The sequence below is a fragment of the Simochromis diagramma genome, unplaced genomic scaffold (assembly GCF_900408965.1).
Source record: "Simochromis diagramma unplaced genomic scaffold, fSimDia1.1 OVJJ01000313.1, whole genome shotgun sequence".
In the NCBI taxonomy this organism is placed as follows: domain Eukaryota; kingdom Metazoa; phylum Chordata; class Actinopteri; order Cichliformes; family Cichlidae; genus Simochromis; species Simochromis diagramma.
The window spans coordinates 1,685,371-1,703,574 of record NW_024387372.1 but is presented as its reverse complement, the minus strand read 5'-3'; the positions used below and the strand labels follow the sequence as shown (position 1 = coordinate 1,703,574).

Sequence of the window (18,204 nt, the reverse complement as noted above, 5' to 3'; positions counted from 1 at the left end):
TTTTGGATGTGGTGCTTAAAACTGTATTTAATTCACAACATATGAGTATTTGATTGCATAGTTTGCTGATCAGATGGAGAAATAAAATGAGTCAAAAAGGCTAAAAGAAACATTTCTCCGCTGGGGCGTGCTTTGCACCTCTGCGTCAGTCAGTCTGTTTTAATGAGTGTTGGCTGGAAAACGACAAATACGATTTATGGATAAGACGAGGACCAAATCCATGCGTAGCCACATGCAAAGTCTGCAAAAAGGATTTTCACAGTGGGGGAGTCTGCGTTCTCGAGTCACATGAAAGGTACGTGCACATTACACAGTAATGCTAATGTGTTTATTTTCGCTAGTTAGCAAATTCACAGGATAAATTGTGAGTGTGATGCAGTAAAACAGTACTAGTGATAATTTATGGAATATGCTGTTAACCTAGCTAACATTACTTAGCAGTAACAGTGACTGTAATTAGTTCCCTCAACTGAAAGCTTTAAACATTAGCCCAATATAACCAAGGCTTTCTGAATAAAGGCTATATAGCAGCAAAGTTGTCACCACCCAAATAGAAGAACACTGTCTATATTTGTATGTCTTACAATTTGCAGCTTTTTAAAGTGTTAACTTGGTTCCTTTGGGAACACTTTGAGGGGTTAAATAGAGCTGAGAATCCCAATGCAGTCTGTGATCATTTAGGACTTCAGCAATAACAAAGACAGAAACAAAGTGAAGCATATCACTGATAGTTGTATTGGGATTTTTATTTTTTTTTAAATAACCTGTCTGCTATTTTTCTTTTTTGCTGAGTCGGAAGGAAGATTGTGCTTCATCTCAAGTCCAACAGGCTTCAAAGAGCTGCAACAGAAAATGAAAAGAGTCTGGAGGATTTGCAGAAACAGCTAACTGACAAACTCAAGGAACTCTAAGGCTACGTTCACACTGCAGGCGAAAGCGCATCAAATCCGACTTTTTTGACCCTCTGCGACCCATCTATCCGATCATGGTCTGACAGTGTGAACGGCACAAATCCGATATTTTCAAATCTGATCTGGGTCACTTTCGTATGTGGTGCTGAATCCGATGCATATCTGATGTTTTAGAAAGCGACTGCTGTTTGATGGTCAGGTCGCATTGAATCCGTCTTTTACGTCACTGACACAAGACAGACGCCAATTATCAGCGCCGGAGAAGACATCGCGAACGCTTCCTGGCCATCCCGTGTAGATGTTAGTGAAACTGTTGGGAAGACAATGTTGGAGAAACGTGAACATTTAATTTGTACTGTATAATCTAGAGATGGACCGATCCGATATTACGTATCGGTATCGGTCCGATACTGACCTAAATTACTGGATCGGATATCGGAGAAAAATAAAAAATCTAATCCGATCCATTAAATATCACGAAAGCACCTCACAAAACTTGCAACACACCGTAACTCACCTCAGAATGTTAGCACGTGGGAGCAGTATGCATCACGTGATAGAGCGGCTGTGGCATGCGGGACCTGTCGGTGGTCTGGATAGCATTTGGAGCTTCGCTAGCAACCCGGCATTTCATCTCCGACAAAGTTATCCCCGAGAGAAGTAAAGCAAGTGTGTAAGTCCATCTCTGAATGTTTGTAAAGCATTCCTGCGTTAAGCTTAACAAGCGACTGCCTCTTCTTGCTGCTACTTCAATCATGAAACTGCTTAATGATCAGCTGATCGGCTTTTCTGTCGCGAGTCCGTCTCCCTTGTTTGTTTTTGGCCCACTTTGCACCAGAAAGAGGAAACCAGCGGCTGAACAACAGCAGCACGTTTAAGCTTGATAAGCTGTTGTTAGAATGTATTTAATATTACTTTCTACACCAGGATCTTTTTCTACGTAGCTGACGGCTGTAACTGTGCAGGGGCGGATCTAGCAAAGTTTAGCCAGGGGGGCCGATAGGGCATGAACAGGGAAAAGGGGGCACAAAGACATACTTTTCTTTCTTATTCTCATTTAAAATGTCCAGCTTTTAATAAATAATTATCTGACACCCAAAGTTTTAATTTGATGCAAAATGAATAGAAGTCCATTACTGTATATAGTGACTATTAAGTCTAATATATATACCCTAGTAAGTAGGGCTGCTCGATTATGGCAAAAATGATAATCACGATTATTTTCACTGAAATTGAGATCTCGATTATTTGACGATATTTATTTAACCCTTAAGACCTACTATAGAACCAAGTCCACCAGAGCTTATATTTTTTTTTTTACATGCTGTAGTGCCATTTGTGGGAGCATTTCAAGTTGCTATACAACTGTTATAGCTCATATTTTAATAATATGTATGCATTAAGTCCATAGTAACTACATTAATTGCAAAAAAGTGCAATAAACTACAAAAAAAATTGAAAATCGTTTTTGGTTTTTTTTACATATATTTCTACTTCGAGAAATTTAAGAGGTTTATCCCTCAAAACTTTAAATACAAAAAAGTTGCAAAAAATAGTTTACAACAACAGGAAATTTATTTTGAGTGTCTTCATAGTTTTATTTTGGAGATACATCAATTTTTATATACTGCAGGAAAAACGAAAAAACAATCCTATGATGCAAATTTGCAAAGAAAACAGCAGGTGCATCAAAATAAACTATTTCCAGCAGTGCAATTCGAGTTCTAAGCATCCCAGAAACTATTCAGAAAAGTCAAACATGACCAGTATAGGCTTTTAAGGCCTACAAGTAAAAAAAACTACAATTTCCGCGAAAATGACGTCACTTCCTGTTTCGGGCAGGAAATGGCGGACATGTGACAGTTCGCGCTGACATCTGTTTAACTGTGGGAAGTGTTACGAACAGCTGATCGGATCGGCAAAGGGTGTTTCTGGAATATTATGTTTTTGTTCCTGCAAGCGCTTTTTATGCAGTTTTTGCAAAGCTTTATGTGGAAGGAAACCGTGACCGAGGACAAGCTGATGGCATCAGATGTAAGTACAACTCCTCCGGTTTATTGCGCTAGCTTACACAGTTCCGGTTCTACAGGGATTTAAAAACAGTTACACAAAACGGAGCGTGCTGCTCTGACCGGCTTTAAAGGGTTAACAATGACTTTAAAAAAATAATATAAAATAGTGTGCAACACCACTGAAGTTTTTTTTACCTCTCTTTTCCAAATAACTTCTGCTTAGCTTTCCGAGCTTCCCTCGGGTCCTCTTAATCAGCGGTCTCCAACCTTTTTTGCACCACGGACCGGTTTATGCCCGGCAATATTTTCACGGACCGACCTTTAAGGTGTCGCGGATAAATGAGGGAGGGGCTAATAATCGGCTCAGTCATTTTTAATGATCGTTGAAAGCCCAGATCGTAATCGTGATTAAAATTCGATTAATTGAGCAGCCCTACTAGTAAGCTATAGTACTTTTTCCTTTGGGAAGGTACCATCTGTGCAGTCTGCAATTTTGTTGAAGAAAGATGTTGAATCTATTTAATATTTCTTGAAAAATAATTGATTTCTGTGCATTTTTTTTCACACTGCATCAAATTCAGGTTGATTACGTCGATTAAGCATCATGAGGTGGAGCGTGAGGGGTGGTTCCCTATTTTTTATTTATTTATTTTTGTTGTTGCTGGGAGTTGGAACCCTATTAGTTAGGTTGCTTAATATTTATGCTAAGTACTCTTTAAAATACCAGAATAGGGAGGATGGTGTAGGTTTAAGTTTATTAGATTGATCAGTATTGCTGAACTATGAAATTTTTTTTTTTTGCATACAGGTATAACAGAATAGCTTTAGTGTAGTTGTTGTTTTAAACTTGAGTATGAACTTATACAAAATGCAGCAAGATATTTAAAAAAACAGTTTTGTTGATTAAAACACACTATATCGGATTCATATCGGTATCGGCAGATATCCAAATTTATGATATCGGTATCGGACATAAAAAAAGTGGTATCGTGCCATCTCTAGAATAATCTGCAGATTCTGACAGGAACTATCCTTTGAAGCACCGCTCCTCTAAAATAGCAGTAAGGATCATTATTAGGCCAAATGTAAATAACAAAATAACTTGGGAAAATTGGGAAACATAAAGTCCGAAACAAGTCTTTATATTAAGGCCATCAGTCAAACAATACTGTTTGGTCTGGGTTAGGGCTGTTCGATATAACGATATATATCGGATGACGATATAAAAACGTCTGTCGTTTCATTTTACGCTACCGTTTGTTTCGTGGTGTTGCAAAATAAACTGTTTACGGTAATGTTTTTTCATCGTTCTGATGTCACTGTAGTTATTATTGTCTTAAAGTTCTCTCTTTCTCTTATATTTAATATAACCACACCACGGACAGACAAGCGCCTGTTTTTATGCGTTGTGGTTAGCAACCACGACGGTAACAGCATCGGGTGTCCGCTTGTTTATGTTCTACATAAACCTTTCACAATAAAGCTCAAGATCCTGTTGAGACTTTTCAAAATAAACTGAATCACGTGAAAGAGCAGATTATTTACGGATGAGAAGTAAAAAAGAGCCGCCAGGTGCTAAAAAATAAACCTTAGACTCAAACGTTAGAACAGGCTTTTCCCCGCAGCACGCCGTGTAATAAATACTCACAAAGAAAACGGCGCCGTTACAACTTCTGTCTAAAAATGTATCGTTTCATGCATCGGTTAAAACACTCGACTCCAGCTACACGACGCGCAGCTGGAAACACTTCACGCAGGTCGAGCTGCCCGAGATTCACAGAGTTTACAGAAAATGTTACATGTTTGTGATTTATATCGTTATCGGACGATAGATGTCTCATATCGGGATATGAGGTTTTGAACATATTGCACAGCCCTAGTCTGGGTCTAAACAGAGCGCGTTGTGTGTGACGTCTTTTTTTGTGCATGCTGCCGCTTCGAGCGTTCACACTAGAGCGCGTTTGCTGTCGCATTTTATTTGTAGTGTGAACGAGCAGACAAAAAAAAAAAAAAAAAAAAAAAAAAAAAAAAAAAAAAATCGGATTTGATCAAAAAAATCTGAATTGAGCATTAAGACCTGCAGTGTGAACGCAGCCTAAGACTCTCGTTAATAGGCCCTGCTCTAATTGGCGTTACTGTTTATTACTTTATGTTTGGTGCAGTTTTCTTGTTTTGTGGGTTGTTTCCAACAAGTCCTATAACAAGTTGATTTGTTCACATTTGAGCTCTTCATTTTTAAGTGAATTGTGTGTTTTGAGTTTATATACTAGAGATGGCACGATACCACTTTTTTATGTCTGATACCAATATCATAAATTTGGATATCTGCCGATACCGATATATGAATCCGATATAGTGTTTTTTAATCAATAAAACTGTTTTTTTTTTAATTTATTTTTTTTTTTTTTATATATCTTGCTGCATTTTGTATAAGTTCATACTTAAGTTTATAAAACAAAACACTAAAGCTAATCTGTTATACCTGTATGCAAAAAAACCCCCACTGCACCCAAAATATTTCATAGTTCAGCAAAACCATCCTCCCTATTCTGGTATTTTAAAGAGTACTTAGTAGAAAAATTAAACAACCTAACTAATAGGTTTGCCAAGTCCCAGCAAAAAAAAAAAAAAAAAATAGGGAACACCCCCCCCCCCCCCCCCACCTCGTGATGCTTAATCGATGTAGTCAACTTTAATTTAATGCACGTGTAAGTAAGTAAGTAAGTAAGTAAATAAAAAATGCACAGAAATCAATAACTTTTCTACAATAATGAAATGGATTCAACATCTTTCTTCAACAGAACTGCAGACTGCACAGATGGTATCTTCCCAAAGGAAAAAGTACTATAGCTTACTAGGGTATATTAGACTTAACAGTAACTATATACAGTAATGGCCTTCTATTCATTTTACATCAGATTAAAACTTTGGTTTAAGATTCAGATAATTATTTATTAAAAGCTGGACATTTTAAATGAGAATAAGAAAGAAAAGTATGTCTTTGTGCCCCCCTTTCCCTGTTCATGCCCTATCGGCCCCCCTGGCTAAACTTTGCTAGATCCACCCCTGCACAGTTACAGCCGTCAGCTGCATAGAAAAAGATCCTGGTGTAGAAAGTAATATTAAATACATTCTAACAACAGCTTATCAAGCTTAAACGTGCTGCTGTTGTTCAGCTGCTGGTTTCCTCTTTCTGGTGCAAAGTGGGACAAAAACAAACAAGAGAGACGGACTTGCGACAGAAAAGACGATCAGCTGATCATTGATCAGTTTCATGATTGAAGTAGCAGCAGGAAAGAGAGAGAGAGAGAGAGAGAGAGAGAGAGAGGCAGTCGCTCCATATATCGGTTGTTAAGCTTAAGGCTGGAATGCTTTACTAACATTCAGAGATTAACTTACACACTTGCTTTACTTCTCTCTGCAATAACTTCCTAAGGGATGAAATGCTGGTTTGGTAGCGAGGCTCCAAATGCTCAACCAGAGCGCCGACAGGTCTTGCATGCCACAGCCGCTCTATCACGTGATGCGTACTGCTCCGACGTGCTAAGGTTATGAACTGAGTTGCGCCATGTCGCAGGTGACCTAAATCCAGTAATTTAGGTCAGTATCGGACCGATATGTAATATCGGCTCGGTCCATCCCTATTATATACTGTAACGTTCGCAAGAACCAGACATTTGGATCTCAGTTTGTCCGTTTATTCGGTAACACAGGCAAACGGGCCGTTAACTCCGGGAGAGTGCCCTCGTACAACACCTCACTTCAGCCCCGCACAGTCACACAACAACAAGGACCCCCCTCCCCTTCCTGCACACTTTAACTCCCTTTTTCCTGCAGCACAACCAAACATCTATCTTAAAGAAATAACAACAGTCTGCAGAGATAACCAATATGTCACTGTAAAATAACATTTAACCATCGTTACACTGCCCCCCCCAGCAATAAGTTCCTCATCCCCGAGGGAACAACACAGTCTCTGAGGCAGGGTGGTAGCCTACGTTCCCTCCTTGACCTCCTGAGCCCCTGGGGTGTACACGGAGCTTCGGGGCTTTGAGGTGAAGAGTCCGAGGGAGGGGAACGCAGCTCCGGACGGGGGTCCCTCTGTGCAGGGTCATGGGAGCTCTGTACACCTCCCTCAGGGAAGGAGGGGAGGGACTGCCCTCTCCATAGGGGGCCATCCGGTCTCTGTGCAGTGCCACTTTCCTCCCTCTAGGAGGCAACTGCACCCTGTAAACAACTTCCCCCACTCGCTCCAGGACGCTGCAGGGCCCCACCCAGCTGCAATCCAGTTTAGGACACCGTCCTGTCTTTCTCTTTGTGCTGTAGACCCACACCAGCTCCCCAGCACGGAAGTGCCTCCCCTTAGTGGTGATGTCATAATTCCTCTTTTGGCGCAGGCCTGCCTTCGCCAGCTGCTCCCGGGCGCAGGAATGTGCAGAATCCAGCCGGTCCTGCAGCTTCCTTGCGTAGTCCCGGCCTGGTCCGTCCGGGGGCTTCCCAAAAGCCAACTCTGCAGGAGTTCTCAGCTCTCTCCCTAACATGAGCAGGGCAGGCGTACATTGGGTGGAGTCTTGCACTGCCGACCTGTAGGCCATGAGGATAAGGGGAAGATGGTAGTCCCAGTCCCGTTGGTGTTCTGAGGTAAGGATGGCTAGCTGCTGGGCCAGCGTCCTGTTAAACCTTTCCACCAGTCCATCGCTTGGGGGGTGAAGTGGGGTGGTGCGGGTCTTCTTAATCCCAAGGCGTTCACACATGGCAGCAAATACCTTGGACTCAAAGTTACGTCCCTGGTCACTGTGGAGGGTCTATGCTGTTCCAAAGTGGCTGAACATCCCCTCCACTAATACATCAGCGACAGTCTCAGCCTCCTGATCTGGGATGGCATATGCTTCCAGCCACTTGGTAAAATAGTCCATGGCCACAAGAACATAGCGGTTTCCTCTGTCTGTACGAGGAAATGGGCCCATGACGTCCACAGCTACTCGCTCCATTGGAGCTCCTGCTGGTTGCTGCTGAAGCTGAGCCCGGGACTGGTCCTGTGGCCCTTTGTGCGAGGAACATGCATCACAGCTGCGGCAAAAGTCCTCCACATCCCTCCGCTGCTGACCCCAGTAGTAGCCCTGGCGGAGGCGGCGGGGGGTCTTGGAGATCCCAAAGTGGCCGGAGCCAGTGCTCCCATGGCAGGCTTCCAGCACAGCTGACCTCAGCGACCTTGGCACCACAACCTGCCACCTCTCCTCCCCTGTGGCAGGATCCTTCCAGGCACGCTCCAACACCCCCTCCTTCAGCCTGAGAGCTGCAAACTTGGCCCACAGCCCCCTGGTACAGATGGAAAACCCAGTGACCTCATCCCAAAGGGGTTGCTCCTCCCTCTCCAGCCACTGCAGGACTGACAGCAGGTCAGTGACTTGTTCCTGCCGTGCCCTCCACTCCGCTGCATCCACCACCAGAAGAGCCCTGCAGGCGAGCTGTGTTGCTCCGTCTATTGTTGTGAGTTCCCGCTCTCTCCTCTCGCTTCTCACAGTAACGGCAGCCAGCTGCCGCACATGGGCGGCGAGAGAGGGCATCTGCGTTAGAATGGTGCGTCCCTGCTCTGTGCTCCACAGTGAAATTGAAGGCTTGGAGCTCCTCCAGCCAGCGAGCCACCTGTCCCTCTGGCTCCCTGAAAGACATCAGGCACTGGAGGGTGGCATGATCGGTTCTGATAACAAATGATGTGCCACACAGGTAGTACTTAAAGTGTCTCACCCCTGCCACCATGGCCAGCAGCTCTCGTCGTGTGAGACAGTAGCGCCGCTCACTCCTGTTCAGGACCCGGCTGAAGTACGCCACCACCTTCTCACCTTCTGGCCCAACCTGCGACAACACAGCTCCCAGCCCCACATTACTTGCGTCAGTGTCCAGGACAAAAGGCAGGGTGGGGTCAGGGGGGGCGAGGACTGGGGACTCTGTCAGCGATCTGCGGAGGGTGTTGAATGCCTGCTGACAGTCCTGGGTCCAGATGAAGTCACGGTCCTTCTGCAGCAGGCAGAAGAGTGGTGCGGCTATAGAGGAAAAGCCCTTCACAAACCTCCTGTAATAAGACGCCAGTCCTAGGAAGCTTTTGAGCTGTTTCTGGTCCGCTGGTGTGGGCCACTCAGTAATGGTGTGAATTTTTTCCTCCAAAGTGCTGATGCCGTCATGACCCAGCTTGTGGCCCAGAAACTCTACCTCCCTCCTCATGAAGTGGCACTTGTCGGGGTGCAGCTTCAGGCCTGCAGTCGCCACCCTCCCCAACACTTGTCTCAGGGCATCCAGGGCAGCATCAAAGGAGCTCCCGTGCACTAGAAGATCATCCAGGTAAATCAGACACCGTTGCCGTGGGACGCCAGCCAGCACACTGTCCATAAGCCTCTCGAAGGTCGCGGGAGCGTTGCAAAGACCAAAGCTCAGGACTTTGAACTGCCATAGTCCCCTGTTAGTGCAGAAGGCTGTCTTCGGTCTGGATTCAGGGGACAGTGGCACCTGCCAGTAGCCACTCCGCAGGTCCAGGGTGGAGAACCAGGAGGATCCGGCTACTAAATCGAGAGACTCATCAATCCTGGGAAGGGGGTAAGAGTCCTTTTTCGTCACTTTGTTGAGTGGTCTGTAGTCCACACAGAAACGCATCCTTGGGCTTTTTTTCTTAGGCATCATCACCACAGCGGAGGCCCACGGGCTATCAGATGGCTCTATGATGCCCGCCTTCATCATTTCACACAACTCTCTGTCAGCAGCCTCCTGATGAGCCAGGGGCAGGCGGCGGGGGCGCACTTTAATAGGCTGGGCATCCCCGGTCTCAATGACGTGCTCTACCAAGTGTGTCAAGCCAACATCACTTTCTTTCAGGGCAAAAATGTCACTAAACTCTCTTAGTACCTGCCACAGACTCTCTTGCTGCTGTGGAGTCAGCCCCTCACAGTTCTTTGACCAGATGCTCCTCACTGCTGAGAGTCTCTCCTCCTCCCCCGCTTGCTGTTCTGCTGGCGGGTCTGCAGGGGTCTCCGAGGTGGAGGTGGACGCTGCGGCAGATGCTGGGCAGACCGGGGAGGAATAAGCTGCACCTTCTTCCCATCAGGGAGTACGAGGAAGCCTTTGCCTAAGTCCAGTACACCACCAATGGCTCGCAAAAAATCCAGCCCAAGGATGCAGGCGTTCTGCACGTCAGCCACCCAGGCAGCATAAAGCACACAGAGGTCCCCCACCTTAAACTGGAACACTCCCCTCCCTCTAATTGGGGCCAGATCACCGGTCACAGTCTTAAGTCGCACATTAGTTGGTTGCACAGCAGCTCCGGCTGGGACAACATCGGGTCGGACCAGCGTTGCCTTGGACCCCGTGTCCAGAAGGGCCGTACAGGACACCCCCGCAATCATCACTGGAACATGGCAAAAGTCGCCGTTTCCCTCACTCTATGGGCAGGCGAGTGTGGACGAACCTCCCTCTCCCCCGTCTCCTTCTTAATCTTGCCCGGCAACATCCTCGTGTCTTGTGACGGTCAGCGTCGCCAGCAACAGGGTGTCGGGCGTTTTCGGTGGGGGTTTTTTTTTTGTTTTGTTCTCTCTTCACTTCTGACACCAGTGTAACGTTCGCAAGAACCAGACGTTTGGATCTCAGTTTGTCCGTTTATTCGGTAACACAGGCAAATGGGCCGTTAACTCCGGGAGAGTGCCCTCGTACAACACCTCACTTCAGCCCCGCACAGTCACACAACAACAAGGACCCCCCTCCCCTTCCTGCACACTTTAACTCCCTTTTTCCTGCAGCACAACCAAACATGTATCTTAAAGAAATAACAACAGTGTGCAGAGATAACCAACATGTTCACTGTAAAATAAGATTTAACCAACCGTTACAATACTATATTCAATTCAATTCAATTTCATTTATATAGCACAACAACAGTCTCCTCATAGCATACAATGCAACCTTTTGCCTTTGCAGTATGATGAACTTCTAGGATTATTTGTGTTAATTGCTTATGGTCTTACTGAGGAAACGTGAAATGAAATATGAGTTTTTCTTGTTGTTGTTGCACTATATATAAATATATACACAGTTAGGTCCATATATATTTGGACACTGGCCAAAGGTTTTTTTTTTCTACCCATTTACTAAACCAGATTTCAATTATGGTTACTGTATATAATGGACATGGACATAATCTGTAGATGCTCAGCTTTCATTTGAGAGTATCCACATTCAAACTGGATGAAGGTTTAAGGAGTTTCAGCTCCTTGTGCTGCCCTCTTTTTAAAGGGACCAAAAGTAATTGGACAACTGATGTGGTGTGGGCAGTTCCTTCGTTCTGTCATTATCAAGCAGATAAAAGACCTGGAGTTGATTTGAGGAGTCGTGCTTGCATTTGGAAGATTTTGCTGTGAACAGACATCATGTGGTCAATGGAGCTCTCTGTGCAGGTGAAACAAGCCACCCTTAAACTGCGGAAAGAGAAAAAACTCACACTGTTAGGAGCGGCAAAATGTACAGTTTGGTGCATCCTGAGAAGGAAAGAAAGCACTGGTGAACTCAGCAACTCAAAAAGACCTGGACGTCCACGACAACAGTGGTGGATGATCGCAGAATCATTTCCATGGTGAAAAGAAACCCTTCACAACAGCCAACCAAGTAACTAACAGTTTCCAGGAGGTAGTCATATGGATATACAAGTCTACCACAAAGAGAAGACTGCATGAAAGTAAATGCAGATGTTTTTCTGCAAGGTGCAAGACACTCATAAGTCTGAAGATTAGAAAGTATATATTGAAGTTTGCTTAAAAACAAACAAACATTAACATTACATTTTTGGAGACATGAAATAAATATCCACCTCTACCGGAATCATTGCAAGAAAAATATGAAGAAGGTGTTGAACAGGTCATGATCCAAAGCCAACACATCATCTGTAAAACACAACAGAGGCAGTGTAATGGCTTGGGCCTGCATGGCTGCCAGTGGCACTTAGTGTTTATTGATGATGCGACACAGGACAGAAGCAGCCTAATGAAGTCTGAGGTGTTTGAAAGACAAACTGTCTGCTCGAATCCAGCTAAAGCCAGTCAAATTGATTGGGCAGTGTTTCATAATACAGATGGACAATGACCCAAATCATACCCACAAACAAACAGCAACTGAAAGCTGCTGCACTAAAGGCCTGGCAGAGCATTAAAAAGGAGACAACCCAGCATCTGGTCATGTCCATGACTTCAAGCTGTCATTGCAAGCAAAAGGTTTTCAGCCAAGTACTAGAAATGAACATTTTATTTTCATCTGTTTAATTGTGTGGATGCTTTAAGCATCCACACTATTGAGTTCCTCTTGGGACTTCCGTACACTTTTTGGCACTTAACTACTTCCACAATTTTCAGCCGATTTTCACCGTTCAAATTTTAAACTATTCTGCTATTTCTGCTAATGTGTGCTATGTCTTTTGGTATTTTTCACTATTATACTTTTTAAAATATTAAGCTTAATTTGTCCCATTGAAATGAATGGGAAACTTCTGCAATTCTGCTAAAATTAGCTTGTTTTTGAAACTTAACTACTTCCTCATATTTTCACGTAGAACAACCATTCAAACTTTAAAATGTTCTCAAATTATTGGGCTATTCAGGTATAAATCAGCTTTTTCAAATATTTTACCGTTTTACTTTTATGCCTCTTAAAGTTTTCAGTTGCAAAATTGTGATTTTTCACAAAATACATGCGTTGTTATGGTTGCTATGCACTTGGCTTCCAGTGTGCCACTGAAGGTTTTGCAGTCTTCTCTTCATGTCCGAACAACTTCTTGCTACTTGCTCAATTTTCACTCAACTTCCACAAATTATACATCAAAACGTAGGTATTTTTGCTGGCTTTCCGAAAATGTCACTATCATTGTTGTGGGATTTATAGAATTTTGGCAAATCTCCTCAGACCAACACAAAGTCGCAAAACTCTCCATAGAAAGTCAATGGAGAGCTTGTTCAAAATCACCGCTTGATTTCTGTAATGAGAGGCATATTCGAATCATCATATCTCCTTAACGAAGCAAAGTTAAGACATAAGGCTTGTCCCAGTATATCTTCAGACACTCCTGACGCTCACAATTCAAGAATTATTTTCTCACCTATTACCGTTCTGAAATGAGTTAGACTTGTTTGAGGGTAGGAAATTCGTCCTTCGCTCAGATTTCTTCAGATTTCAAACTCTGAAAATGAACCACTTTTTTTTCTCGTCATATCTTTTTAATGGATTTCCACAGAGACCTGAAAATTTCCATGATTCTTCACCAAAGCCTGCTGTCTCTTACGGTGAAAGAATGATATTGATACTCCAAATACATTTAGAGTTAGAAAGTGTTGTTTGAGGGCAAGTCAAGGCAGTTTTTGCTTCGCTCTACTCAGTTATGGTGCATTAGAAGTCAAATATCTTTAATAATTCATATTTTAATGATAAATTGTCAACACTTTAAGATTCCCCCATCTCTTCTGAACAAAACGGTGTAAGAATGACCGTTCTAGCCCCTACGGTTAGGAAATTATGGTCATTTGTTTGAGGGGAGTCGTCATTATGAGAAATAGACTGCAAAAATAATGTGTCTCTGTGCTGCGTGCACCTGTTTTGGCGGAAAAAAGTGCACAGGCTCTCTGATTGGTGGATTCAAATTCAGCAGCTCCCAGGCTGCTTGAATGGCCTAGAAACTTACTTCTCTCTCCCTGTGTGTGTGTGTGTGTGTGTGTGTGTGTGTGTGTGACAGAGAGAGAGAGAGAGAGAGAGAGAGAGAGAGAGAGAGAGAGAGAGAGAGCCTTTTAATGGGATGATCTCATTCTAAGATTCAAATTCAATATATTTAGACTGGTTGACTGAATTGGATCTTGTGTGTGTGTCTCTCTGTGCATGTGTGTTTCCATATGTGTCTATATTTGTGAGTGTGTGGCTGTTATATATTTTTTTGCCGATTTTTTTCATTTAACAAGTATATTTGAGGGACCCTCAGCATGTTCAGCATTTTTTCAGCTGTCCATTTTGCTTTTCCAATTTTTCTGTTTAAGTTATTACTATTTTGTCCCAAATCATACTATTTCTGCTATATTATATTTTTCTTTCTAAATATAGTATTTCTGCTATATAATTGTATTTCTGCTATGTTATAATATTTGTGCTAAACCAGAGTATTTGTGCTGAATCATAGTATTTCTGCCAAATGATAGTATTTGTGCTAAAACATAGTATTAATTTAAAATTAATATATTTATAGTTCATCACAGTGTCTCTGGTAAAACACAGTATTTCTGCTATGTTGTACTATTTTTCTAAATCATAGTGTTTCTGTAATGCTTAAGTATTTTTGGCTAAATATATTCTTTCTGTTATCTTATACTATTTCTCCTAAATTCTTGTATTTTTGAGAAGTTATCATGCTTCTAGTAAGTTACAATATTTCTGCTAAATTCTGCTGTGCTATTGTATTTCCGCCAAGTATTGTGTATCCTCTAAGATATTGCAGTTCTGCTAAGTTATTCCATTTTAGCAAAGTTCCTTTGCTTCTGCAGAGTTTTTACAATTTCTGCAACTTTTCAGCTTTTTCAGCTAGTTTTTGCAGACAGCTTCAGCTTTAAAGCATCCACACTGCATTTTCGCAGGAAATGCAAATTTTTCTAGTTACTTTTGAGACCCTGAAATGAAGGGATTGTGTTAAAAAAATGCTTTAGTTCCTCACATTTAATGCAGTGTTTTTGACCCAACCCACTGAATTAAAGCTGGAGGTCTGCACTCCAACTGCATCTGAGTCGTTTCATTTAAAATTTATTGTGGTAATGTATAGAACCAAAACTAGAAAAAAAAAAAGTTGTCTATCCAAATATTTAAATAAATAAATACATTGACTTGCCCTATCTATTTTTTTTTTAGGGGTGCAACGATACTCGTATCGATATTGAACCGTTCGATACAGTGCTTTCGGTTCGGTACGCATATGTATCGAACAATACAAATTTTTTTATTTATTTTATCAACTTTCCTTCTGACGATGCTGTCTGTGTTGAGCGCTCAGTGGATCTGCGCTCGACTACTCCGCCTAGGTTGCACTGTCGAGTGCAGATCAACTGAGCACAGCGCAAGCTAGCAAGACAGAAGCTAAGCTCGTTGCAACATGGCAAATTGAACCTCCCCCACCCTCATTCAGATCTGGCGTTTGGAACTATTTTGGTTTTCATGTGACGTATGACCCTGAAGGTAAGCGCGTCATGGACAAAAGTAAAACAGTATGTCAGATGTGCCACGCAATGCTCAATTTGTGGGAACTAGCGCAGTTAGCTTGTTAACGTGTTGACGCCGTCCAGCCCCACCCCCGGGCGATCCGCGGTAGCTCGTTAACGGAGATTTGCCGTGTTGTGGCGTTAACGTCATTTCAGTTTAACGCTGACAGCACTAGTGGGAACACAACGAATATGACTGCACATTTACGCCGACATCATCCTAGTGCAAAGACAAGTGGAGGCAGACAAAAACAACAAGCAGGCATGCTACAAACTTTACCCGAGTCATTTAGACAGCCGTTAGCACATGATTCTCCTTATGGGGACCTGATATGTTTAATATGCTGCTGAGAATATAGCCCAGAAGAAGCGTATAGTATAGCTTTTATTTTGGAAAGAGCCATTTCTCTGTAATAAACTCTTTTCCAAAGATGAGTGATTCCTCAATCAGATTTATTTTTTTATTACTTTGTTGTTTCAGCAACATTAAATTCAAAAACTGTACTTTTGGGTTAAAATATATATTTATAATTTTAATAAATGATAAATTAAAAAGGCATGAACATTTTTTGTATCGAAAAAATATCGAACCATGTCACCAAAGTATCGAACCGAAGCGTGAATTTTGTGTATTGTTGCACCCCTACTATTTTTGTAGTATTTTGAGTTGTTAGTGCACATTTTATTTTTAAAAAAGAGTGCACTATGCCTTTATTTTCCCCATTTTTTTCTTTATTTATTTTATTTGAAGTTATTTGTCAAGTGACATATAGCATAATACTTTTTTTTTTTTTTTGTACTATTTCAAAAAAGTGAAATCATTTTGAGTTTGTATGTATTTGTATAAATATGTAATTTATCAAAGTGGTAATGTGCTGGAAAAGCTTTAAAATGGACCTTGAAAGTGCTTGAATTTTACTCTGAAAAAGGTGTATGAACCCTGAGCAAGGGTTTAAGCTGTCACTTGAGAAAGGATTATAGCAATAACCAAAAGAAATCATTTTAGAATTAAGAAAAATAATTTTTGGTGCTCAGAAAGCAGGAGAGGGATATTCGAAGTTTCCACAGTGTTTCCAAATGTCAAGAACTGGAGTATCATCAAGAAATTCAAAGAGAGCCATACAGTACAGAAAGAAGTGTGTCTAGTGTGTCTAAGGACCCCAGTACAAATGCCAAGATGCTTTGTGAATGAACTAGCCAATTGTAGGGAATTGTAGTCTGAAAGAAGAAAATCACTACGACCCTGCACAGGATTGTACTGTGAGTTTGCAGACCAAGAAAAACTGCGGAAGACGTTGAAGTACATTAACCCTGGAGAACCCATGGAGAACCCAAATTTGACCCCATGGTTTCCCTAGAAAACCCATGGGGTCGGCTCTGACCCCATAGGTTCTCCAGGGTTAAGGAAATTCCTGGAGAAGCACATCCTTTTTTCAGGATTTAATTGGACTTACTGTATGCAAACATCAAGGATGCATACACCTTGGTTCCCACATTATAGCCTCATATATGTACTTTCAGACTACACCCCCGTGAATGAACAACTGTTTTTCAACAGGTTTGATTCAGGCCCCACTCTGCCCTCTTGTCGCAGACTGCCCAGGGACTGTGCACATCAGCTATGTGGAATGATCATGCACATGGTATAATTGGCCTTTTTTGACTACTTTTGATTTCACCTCTGCATTCCACCATTAAAAACTGTTTACCTTGCCTTGTTTGGTATCATTCTTTTCAGCACAACCTCACATCTCACTTTAGTTATTTTTTCATTTAGGAATACTGTATTAATGCAATTGATCTAAATTAAACATAACATCAGAGTAGAAAGAAGTTATATTTTTCACTGTAAAAACCACAAACTTTAACAAACATCTGTAACAAATTATTCTCATAACTTCAAATGCAAATATAATTTTTTTTATCATAACTGGTTTGATGTGACCTATCAACACAATTTAAAAACTGGTATCGTCAGATATGCGGCTGCAGAACCCACACGCAGGACTCTTTAAATAAAGCGTGCGTTTATTTACAGTGAGGTGAGGGACAAAGTGCACTATATTTTCTTCTGGTGACGGTGCCCCATGTCTCAGTTTCCTCTGTTCCCAAAACCTGTGCGTCAGCTCGATCCACCTGTTTCCGAGATCCTGCAGGAAACGCCACAAAAGCTGTTGTTAGAGGACTCCGTGTAAGCTGACAATCACACACTTCTAAATCTACTGGGAAACTGACGGTTTCTCAGACGACTATCTTTTTCTTCTTCCAGAATGTGAAGAAGAAAAGTCTTCCATCACGTTTCTCCTTCACATTCTTTTTTCCCTATGATAAAGCGGCCTTTATGCGAGGAAGCCTTTTGGACGGTTACAAGACAGCAGCAATACATATATACAAACAATAAATTCAAAACAAGAGAAAGACCTGCTGGACAGGACAGGTTGCAAAGTATGTGGAAGTAGTGCAAAGGACTTGGTCCAACCATAGAGAAAAGAGTACCATAGTAACGTTAGCTAGCTGATGTATTAGTACTCTTGCTGAGCTCAGTGAATGTTTGTGCAGTTAATCAATTAGTTGTGTCGTTTTGATGGGTGACTTTGGATTTGTGGGAGAGACATTAATATAAAAAAGAAACTGTCAGTGTGAAAAAACACTATCAAACAAAACCCCTCCTTAAATGTGCAGTTACACATTTGGAATAAAAACGTATTCATTCCCATTCATCCTATTCATTTTCTTCCACTTATCTGATTCAGCGTGGGGGGAGCCTATCCCTGCTCTGGGGTACACCTTAGACAAAAGGGCTACACAGAGAGATGCACAACCATCTACACTACAGGCAATGTAGAATCACCGGTTAGCCTAATAACACTGACTGCATGTCTTTGGACTGAGAACATGCAAACTCACAGTGTGTGGTGATTATAGTTACAGGATTTCCATTTGCTGTACTGTTTTAAATATAATTGAATTTTTAAAAAGTAAGTTGTGTCATTTATAAACTTGTAAGAGTGCACAGAAGTGAAA

The 18,204-nt window shown here is 42.1% G+C and overlaps 1 protein-coding gene and 2 long non-coding RNA genes across 8 annotated transcripts in view; 2 read left to right on the top strand and 1 right to left on the bottom strand.

Moving 5' to 3' along the window:
• adcy3a (adenylate cyclase 3a) overlaps nucleotides 1-18,204 on the top strand; it is a 58,212-nt gene that overhangs the window by 4,756 nt on the left and 35,252 nt on the right. The gene's annotated exons all lie outside the window — the stretch shown is intronic.
• On the top strand, nucleotides 6,178-14,618 carry LOC120719342. Its single transcript, XR_005692660.1, has 3 exons — nucleotides 6,178-12,221; nucleotides 12,609-12,614; nucleotides 14,585-14,618. It is a non-coding gene; the product is annotated as an uncharacterized LOC120719342 (long non-coding RNA).
• On the bottom strand, nucleotides 12,508-18,106 carry LOC120719344. Its single transcript, XR_005692662.1, has 3 exons — nucleotides 18,003-18,106; nucleotides 16,925-16,935; nucleotides 12,508-12,520 (listed from the first exon to the last, which is right to left on the bottom strand). It is a non-coding gene; the product is annotated as an uncharacterized LOC120719344 (long non-coding RNA).